The sequence below is a fragment of the Cupressus sempervirens genome, chromosome 7, assembly GCF_028749045.1.
Source record: "Cupressus sempervirens isolate cs-2001-9-10 chromosome 7, ASM2874904v1, whole genome shotgun sequence".
In the NCBI taxonomy this organism is placed as follows: Eukaryota; Viridiplantae; Streptophyta; class Pinopsida; order Cupressales; family Cupressaceae; genus Cupressus; species Cupressus sempervirens.
In genome coordinates this window covers 574,146,351-574,156,213 of record NC_143124.1, presented here as the reverse complement: position 1 = coordinate 574,156,213, position 9,863 = coordinate 574,146,351, and positions in this window count along the sequence as shown.

The window sequence follows — 9,863 nt, the reverse complement described above, 5'->3', positions numbered from 1 at the left end:
AATGATCTAATATTAGTCTTTTTCCAAATATTTTTGTTGATTGTATAGAGATTTATATGGATGATTTCACTGCTTATGGTGTTACTTTTGAAGAAACAAAATTAAACTTAGGAACAATACTTAAAATATGTCAAGACTATAACCTATCTTTAAATAGTGAGAAATTTTTTATGATTATGAAGGAATGGGTAGTCCTAGACTATTTCATTTCATCAAAAGGTATCCAAGTAGATCCAACAAAGATAGAAGTTATTAGTACCTTGCCAACACTAGAGAAGTAGAAGGATGTACAAAGTTTTTTAGGACATACTAGATATTATAGAAGATTTATTAAAAACTTTAGTCAACTTGCAACACCTCTCTACAACCTACTCAAAAAGGATTTTGAATTTGTTTTGGATTCTAACTATGTAGCATCCTTCCTATAGCGTAAGGAAATTCTTACCACAAAACCTATTTTGAGAGGACCCAATTGGGGCTTACCTTTCACATTCATATAGATGTCTCAGACTATGCTATTGGTGTTGTACTAGGATAGAAAATAGACTCTATTAAAGATGCCATTTATTTCATCAGTAAGAATTTTCAAAGTGTAGAATTTAATTTCACAGTCATTGAAAAGGAGTTACTTGTGATTATTTATGCTCTCAAAAAATTTAGGTGTTACATCACTAGTTTACAAGATATTTGTTCATATTGACCATTCTGCTATCAAATATTTGGTGAATAAACCTACAATTTTTGGAAGATTAGCTCAATGGTTATTGATCATGCAAGAATTTGACATCACCATAGTTGATAAAACTAGTAAGGCCAATGTGGTAGCCGACTTGCTCTCTAAGTTGCATCTCCTTAATGATCCTACAACCATTGATCATAGTTTTATAGATTAGCACCTTTTTATATTGGCCACACAAAACCCTAAGTATGTAGATATTGCTAACTACCTCCCCATAGGTAAAATGCCAGTATACTTCTATGCCCAAGCTAGAAAGCTACTAGCAAAGAAGAGCTTTAATTATTCATGGATTATTGGATTTATGTTTTATACCAGTCCTGATCAAGTCATGCATAGGTGTCTAAGAGAGGATGAAACATATGATGTCTTGAAGGCTTGTCATGATGAACAATATGGAGGTCACTTTGTAGCCAAAAGAACAATCTTCAAAATCTTAACAAATCGGTATATTGGCCAAGCTTGCACAAGGATGCAGCTAGATATATAAAGAAATGTGACAAGTGTCAATGAATGGGAAGACCCACTAAGTCATTTTAAATGCCCTTGTAGCCTCAAGTAGTGGTCACACCCTTTGACAAATGGGGATTGACATTGTAGGCCCCATTGAACCTACTTCACAAGGCAAATCCTACATTCTGGTTTGCACTAATTTTGTTATCAAATGGGTGAAAGCTAAACCCATGAAACACCTAAGGGATATCAATGTGGCAAAGTTTTTTTATGAATCCATCTTTACATGGTTTGGTGTTCCTCGACAATTGACATCTAATCAAGGGACTCAGTTTACATCAAACTTGATAAATGCTCTATAAAAGATTATACTATTAGGCATGGTAAGCCATCACATTACCATCCTTAGGCTAACATTCAAGTTAAAGTTACTAATAGGGAGCTAGAATCTATTCTAACCAAGACTATAGCATTTCATAGGAAGGATTGGGAAACATGCCTTCTTGAAGCTCTCTAGGCTTATAGAACCACTTGGAAGTCCTTAATTAGTTTTACCCCTTTTCAACTTGTTTATGATAAGTCAGTCATAATTCCTATTGGATTTGAATACAAAACATTGAAGACTACTTTAGAGCTCAGGATATAACTCAATATTGCCCAACAAGATAGAATCTTGAATTTAAACAATCTTGATGAATGGAAGAAATCTACATTAAACAATACTAAGCTCATTCAACACCAAAGGAAATAGTGGCATGATAATTTTATCAAATAGAAAGAAATTTTTGTAGGTGATTAGGAACTCCTTTATAACTCAAGATACTAGCATAATCTAGAAAAGTTCCAAACATGTTGGTTAGGACCCTATGAGATTGTTGTTGTATTTCCAAATGGTGCAATTTAATTAGCTACCATTGACCCCATTCACTTCAACTACTTGTCAATGGGCATCACCTGAAGCTTCACCATAAACTAGCCAACCATGAAGAGTTCCTACAACAATTCCAACATAATGAGGATATCATTGTTCCTATAGCCGTTGAGTCTAGGTCTTCTACCCTGACTCCTACTAGTTCTTGACCCCAATCAAGACATTCATAATAAATGCTTCTTTTTTTATTACTTTCCTTGCATCTATTCCACTTCCACTTTTCTCTCTTCCATCTTACCATTACATCCCATCACTTTGTCAATTTTGATGATCATTTCTATAAATCTTTCCTATAGTAGTTGCCAGGTACCTTTTGCATAACTATGCATGCATTTTATTTTATTCATGCTTTGTTGTGATTTGGTATTGTTTGTTTTTTTTTACTCTTGTTTCTCTTAGCCCAGTGGGACCCATGCCTTCATTTAGTTAAGGGGAGGGAAATATTTAAATGGATGATTGATTATTTTTTAATCACATGTACTTTCAAAGTGCATTGAGATGGCTAGAAATAAGTACATAATTAATATCACATGCTAGTGACTTGTCCTTCTGCATTTGCATTATTATGCAATTAAGGACATTATAAGAGGTTATTTAACTTTTAATGATGATTTGCAACATGTTCGGGTGATAGTCCTATATATGCATGAAAATCATGAAATTTTATGCAAAGGATATATTGTGAGATATGGTGCATTTAACTTCAAATCATACATGTCATTTTTTTGAAAAACTAGAGCCCACATTGTAAGCCTTGAACATCATATTTTTTCTGCAATTAAGCTATAATTGACCATGGGTGGGGGTATATAGAGAAATGAGCCTATTTATCATTAAGTTCTTTTTGGGAGATGCAAACACCTATGAAATGTTTAGAAGAAGGGGATGGTTGGGTTATTGCCTCAGTTTGAATGGATTTAATGAAGAAGTAGCTCTCCAATTTATGACCACCTTAAGAGATGGTGTTGCAGTGGTTAAAGGTCTGAGAATTGAGTTCTCAAAGGAGATGATAGCCAAAGTCATTGGTTTCCATAGGAGGGAAAAAACTAGGAGAAAGAATTTGACTTGAAGATGGTTAGGGCACAATTTAGGATACACTAGGACCCACTATTAGACATTGATAAGAAACAAGGAACTTTGAGGCTATCCTTTCCAATGGACTTTGTTCAACTTGCTGCATTTATCATTTGATATTTTATATGTGAGGGACATTATAAATATCTGCATGCCCTATGTTTCAAGTTGTTGGCTCACCTACAACATGATTATAGATAGGTAAACCTCCTCAACTTCCTATTTAATATTATTAAGAAGCAACTTCTCTAGTTCAATGAGGAAGTGATCAATCAGTCTCTCACCATGGTTTGATAAAGTTAATTGTAGAATGAGAATTAAACAAGCAAGCAATTGTATCAGGGGAGAAATTCTTGCAGATGAAGGAGGTAGAACCTAGGTTGGTTAGCCCTAGAGGCTAGGGTGTAGGACAAAGAGAAAGAACATCCACAAGAGTCTGTAAAGTTGTCCATAGAGTTGAAAATACTCCTAAAGTTTCTCCCTCTAGTCTTAATCCAACTAAGAAATAGATTTATAATGTTGAACCCCCTTCCACTAAGAAGGATAAAGGTAAAATTTTGGAACCTAAAGTAGAAAAGTTAGAACAATCAAATGAGGAGAGTAACCCTAATGAACCCTTGCACCCTCAAGAGAAGGAAGACCTAGAAAAACTTCCTTAAGTTCCCATTGTAGAAACACCTATAATAAGGATGAAATGAAAGAGTTCCCCACATTTTTCAGCACCCCCCACAAGGCAAAGTGTAAGACTCTCTAAGAGTAGGGTTCTAGAGGCCTCTATTCCTATAATTACCCCTAAAGTGTATGAAAGTGAAAAAGAGCCCTCTCCAGGGGAAAAACTACCACAAAATGAAGTTAGTGAAATTGAGAGTAAAACTTAGAATTTTCCACCTAAAGCTAAGTGTAGTATCAATTATGTGCTTATCGATAACGATAAGGAATATGATGAGATTAAAAAGTCTAAGGAATTTGAAGAAAACACTACTATGTAAGACATTAGTAAAAATTCTCTAGAACTCTCTTCAAAAAATTATCTAGAATTTAGGACTGAAATTGGTAAAGAAGTGTTGGAAAATTTGATCAAGAAGGGTTGGACACATTAGCTGTAGCAACCACAAAATCTAGTGGGAAAGAAAAAGATGAAATAGTTGTTGTCATAAGTAAAAGTGAGTGTTCCACACAATAGAGTGCTAACAAAACTCATCAATTGGTGCCTAAATGGATAGACCTCTTCCATCATGAGCCATTTCCACCACCAAGTTTATCCACACCTTTGTCTACAAGAATTAATTTTTTTTAACAACTATTATGGGAAAGAGCTCAATGGAACTTGGAAAAAAAGAAATTAAAGCATATTATTAATGAGAATAGCTTCTAGTTGAAACAAGGTTCATATTAGAATGAATTTCTAAAGAGAAGAATTCAACATATTACAAGATTAATTCCTAAGCTAATGGAATGTAGGTCGCCATCACCAGTGTATGCTCTGTTTCGTAAAGAACAAGTTGCCAATTATAAGTTAACTAGAATTGTGGAAGCACTTAACCCCTCTGTCTCTACTCCACATGAATTTTATGATGCATTTTGATCTATTCCTATGGCCTTGGAAACCTTACTATGTGAATTTTATCAACAAAATTTGGCCATTCCTAAAGACTTAGTGGAACCTAGTCTTTTATGTAAGGGATGTGTAGTTAAGGGCAACAATATCATGGATGCAAAATGAAATAAGAGGAGAACATCAAGCCACACCCTATAGGGAGAATGAGATGACAACACCCTTGTTCATGAGACCAAAAGTCCAATACTCTAGACGAACATTTATGGATTGGGTTTCTAAATTGGACAATCCTGCAGAACATGGTAAGGTGAGTGTAGTCACAGAGAGAGCTTTTGTAGATTGGGAACAACATTTATCTCAGAATGTTGAAACAAAAATCATTTCCTCAAGGTAGAAATGGGTTAGAATGCCACATGATTTAAAAATAAGAGAACCACACTCTCCACAAAATTTGATTCTTTCTACAATAATGATTCCTTGGTATATCAACTTGGGGAGAAATTCATGCAAATATTGGTTACCATTAAGGTATCAACCCCCAATTCTCTTGCAGCCACTACTAGTAGTAAATGTTAATGTAGAAGATCATGACATGAATATTAAATTTTGGCACCGGAACAAGCTAAAGGAAAATTATGGTTACTTCGACTATGTGAAGAATGAGCCAGGTGAAAAGACACCAAGTGACTGGAGAGTGAGGGCCAAGATCTTGAACTTCATGATTGCTGGAGGCTAGTAATAGTTCAATTGGGGGTAATGATGATCCTCTAAAAGGCCACTATTTTGATTACTTTTTATGGCTTTTTTAGCAATTATCTTGCAAGAAATAGTTTAAGACTTTATGGTTTAAGAAAAATAACTTATGATAACTAGGAGATAATTTCCACAGCAAGTCAAATTGTGATATTAATATCAGGATTTAACTTGTGATTTTGAGTCAATTTCATTGACCCATGTTTCATGAGTACTGATTCAACATGAATCCATCTCTCATGGGAATAAATGGAACACTTAGCACTCATTGGATCTAGGTGGTGCTCACAAGGGTGAAACACCAGGACTTCCCGAGAGCTCAACCATACCAGTACTACTCCAGCCTTAGCATGCTTAACTATGGATTTTTCCTCTATGGTTAAACCTAAAGATTGAAACACCATTTGAAAAGACTTCACCCAGTGTTGTGCCTTATGAACCATTCATTAGAAAGTCCCTTAAGCTCATCAATTGATAAGTAGGAGATAATTTCCACAGCAAGTCGAATTGTGATATTAATATCAGGATTTAACTGTGTTTTTGAGTCAAACTCATTGACCTGTGTTTCATGAGTAGTGATTCAACATGAATCCATATCTCATAAGAATAAATGGAACACTTAGCACTCATTAGATCTAGGTGATGCTCACAAGGGTGAAGCACTGAGACTTCCCAAGAGGTTACCCATCCTAGTACTACTCCAACCTGAGTGTGCTTAACTATGAAGTTTCCTCCATGGTTGAACCTAGAGCTTTCAAACCCATTTAAAAAACCTTAAAAAAGTGTTGTACCTCATGAGCCATTCATTAGAAAGCCCCTTGAGCTCATCAATTGATAAGTAGGAGATAATTTCCACAAGAAGTCAAATTGTGATATTAATATCAGGATTTAACTGTATGATTTTGAGTCAAACTCATTGACCCATATTTCATGATTAGTGATTCAACATGAATCAATCTCTCATGAGAATAAATGGAACACTTAGCACTTATTGGATCTAGATGATGGTCATAGGGTGAAGCACTTATGTTTTATGAATATGCTACCCATATGTTAAGACATAGAGATGAAGTATTGATTAATCAATTATGTTGTGTTTGCTTGAATCTATGGCTTTTTATGGTTTAATGAAGTATAGTACACGTTGATAAGTATTTCCTCATAAATATTATGTTTGGGTAGGTTCCTTCAAATAGCTGTAGGATTTGCAAGAGTGATAATCTAAACATTACTTATTGTAACCTTGAAAGGGGATTATTAGATTTTGATCTTTCCTTGGTTTTGACCAGAAGGATATAGAGTAGATTCTTTTGTTTAGAAAAGTATAATCTTTTTTTCAATTGCAATTTATTATTAAGAATGAATATAATTCAAAGTTCAAGTTTCCATTATTTTTTGTTCACTCATCCAAGGGGGCCCACTAGGTGAGTAAACTGCTTTGTTAGAATATATTTCCTTTCTTAGTTTGTTTCCTTGCAAAGTAGACTTTTGTTGTTCCTACAACCATTGATAATTGAATATTAAACTATTCCTATAGCATAGGTGTTTAAATAGATTTACTATTCGCAGCATCACTCTATACTTTAAGGAAAATGTCGTTTCAGTTCCTAGCTTAGTTTCCTTCAATATTTCTTTCCTTTTGTAGTTGTAATGACTTAAAGAGGAATCAAACCATATAATTTACAGAAATCTCTCAAGCTTAAACTCCCAAGTTGATAAATAAATGAAGTCATTATGCTATACCTAGGAAAATACATGAATCTGTTTAGTCATGGAGTCAATGTAGAAGGATGTCCAATTCTTTATTACTAAGGTATTTAGCTAATTGGACACATGCTTATCCAATTCATCATTGATCCCCTTCCATTCTAAATGGACAACAAAAAACATAGTGTGATCAGGCTTTACACCTACTTGTTACATTTTCTCAAACATTTGTAGAGCATTGCTACACTGCCCATATTGGGGAAAGAAAAAAAGCATGGCATTCCATGTGGATGAATCTATATAACAACACAAACAATATACCTTTGAAATGATCTCATAATAATATTTATTGGATCCAACACTTATACTTAATTCTATAATACAAATATATGCCTTGTATCAACTTATAAGATATTTGTGCAAATGTTAGAAGTGTAAAGTTATACCAATATTGAGACTAAGGTTAGAAAACAATTCAGTGAATTCCTAATGAGATTAGCATAGGAATGCACATAGTGGCTATTCCATTAATAGATTCTAAATAATGTTTATCTGATATCAAGATGTCATGCCCAAAATTTACAAGGTGAAACACAACTAACAATTGTTTTTTAAGGACAAACTTAGGAAAACCACATATTGACTTATGCATGTTACAACAAGGTTATCAAATGCTTAGGTGTTCAGAATACATCTACTTAATACCTTTGAGTGATGCTCGACCTTATGGATAAGGTTTGATTGAATATATATTTCTAGTTGGTGACAATGTTTAAGATGATTTTCTTCATTCAAAAACTCTAGTATCCAAGAATCAAGGTATATTCATAAATAATTCCAAACCCTATATAACCTCATTTACACTATATATTGTGCTTATACATTCAACTTATAAATTTAGGATATAATATATGACACATTATTACAAGGTGCTTAGGTAGTTTATTCATACATAATTGCCTTTTTTTATTTTACCAATCTTATTCACATTTCTATAGTTCCCACTACTACATTTGACCTCATTTTTCTACCAAAATTTTTGACCATCAATTAAAAAGGTTTATGATGGTTAGATTGTAGAAGGAAAATTTTCTTTAAAAAAAACTAAGCCCATGATGGTCAAAATTTTGACCAACAAAGGCTTAACTCTAAAATGAAAAATCATTTTTTATTTCATTGTTTGATGGAGCATGCGAAGGAGCTAGAGGTGGAGCATGGTGTAAGGGTTTTCTTACTGTGGCATTTGATTGGCATTGTTTTCTTCTACATTTGTTGGTCCTTCTGCATTGCAAGTCCTCATTGTATTTTTATCTACATTTTTCTATCCTTATTTTACACTTGTGCTCCCAACTTGAGTGATTGTAGAGTAGATGACAATGGGATGAGCAAAGAGGATGTAGAGGCATGCAAATATTCAAGCTCATCATACCAAGCTTTAGAAAATTGTGCAGTCTTTTAAAAAACTATGATAGCTAGTTGCATAAGGTAATTTATGTATCACATTATATGAGAAGAGCTATAGTTTATTAGATTGGGTCCAATGCATTGTCATTTAATCCTATCTGATTGCCAGGTGAAGAAGTATTTTAATCTTCTTTGTAAATCAAAATTTGATAAGGTAATTCAACACAACACAATGCGATTCAAGTCATTTTAAAAGTTTGAAGGTATTTCAAAAAATGCTACCTTATACTACTTTTATTTTCCCCAAAACTTGCAAGATACCTATGTAGGATGGCTTCCTCTAAAAACTGGTCATTAGGGTTTTCTTTCTCCTGCTAGTCAAATGGTGACTAAATGAGATATAAATGTTTGATTGTAAAACATAAATCTTGGTAGGCTTCTATTGGAAGATGTAGTGGCATTCTAGGTTTGAGTACAAAATAATGCACAAATAAAAAGGAAAAATGCAAAAAAGTAGAGGTCTTAGTGATTACATTCTAAGGAAAGAGGTGTTTCCAACAAAATTTTAAAAAACATGATGTAACCAAAAGCAAGAAAATAAGTCTCAGATGTGAGTTCCATGTGCACAAACAACATATATGAACAAAATTGTCTTTCTCCACAAAAATCTTACATTCTTACATTTCTAATAAACTATAGCTCTTCGCATATGATGTGATGTACAAATTACCTTATGCAAATTTTTGCTGCACATTCAACTATATTATTAGGCTTTCGTGGCCACCCAAAAAACACACATATAAGAAGCATATCTAGGCATAATATTAATCAAAGAGTGGCTAATAGACGAAATCAGTCAAAATGTTGCACAACCAAAATGCACTCTATTTTGTAAGGATCTACAAGAACTCAAAGCTTTGTTATGAGGTTGCTTATTAGGTATGCCTAATCTAAATTTCTCAAGAATATCACCATATTTAAACAATACTTTGACATTAATTAGGCTGGTGCCTTGATAATTTGTAGATTAATAATACATATGGTGATATCTTAGTTGATAGTGTTTCTATACAACCATTTACGAATGAATTGGAATGGTATTTCTTCATATCTTTGTTATTCATATAAACAGAAAGTCTACTAATTCAATCCTTCTCTCAAACATTGATAATTTTTTTGTAATTATGTTAATTTAACTTGATTAAATATTGATTGACCACTGAAATCATAGACATAATAGAATTAGA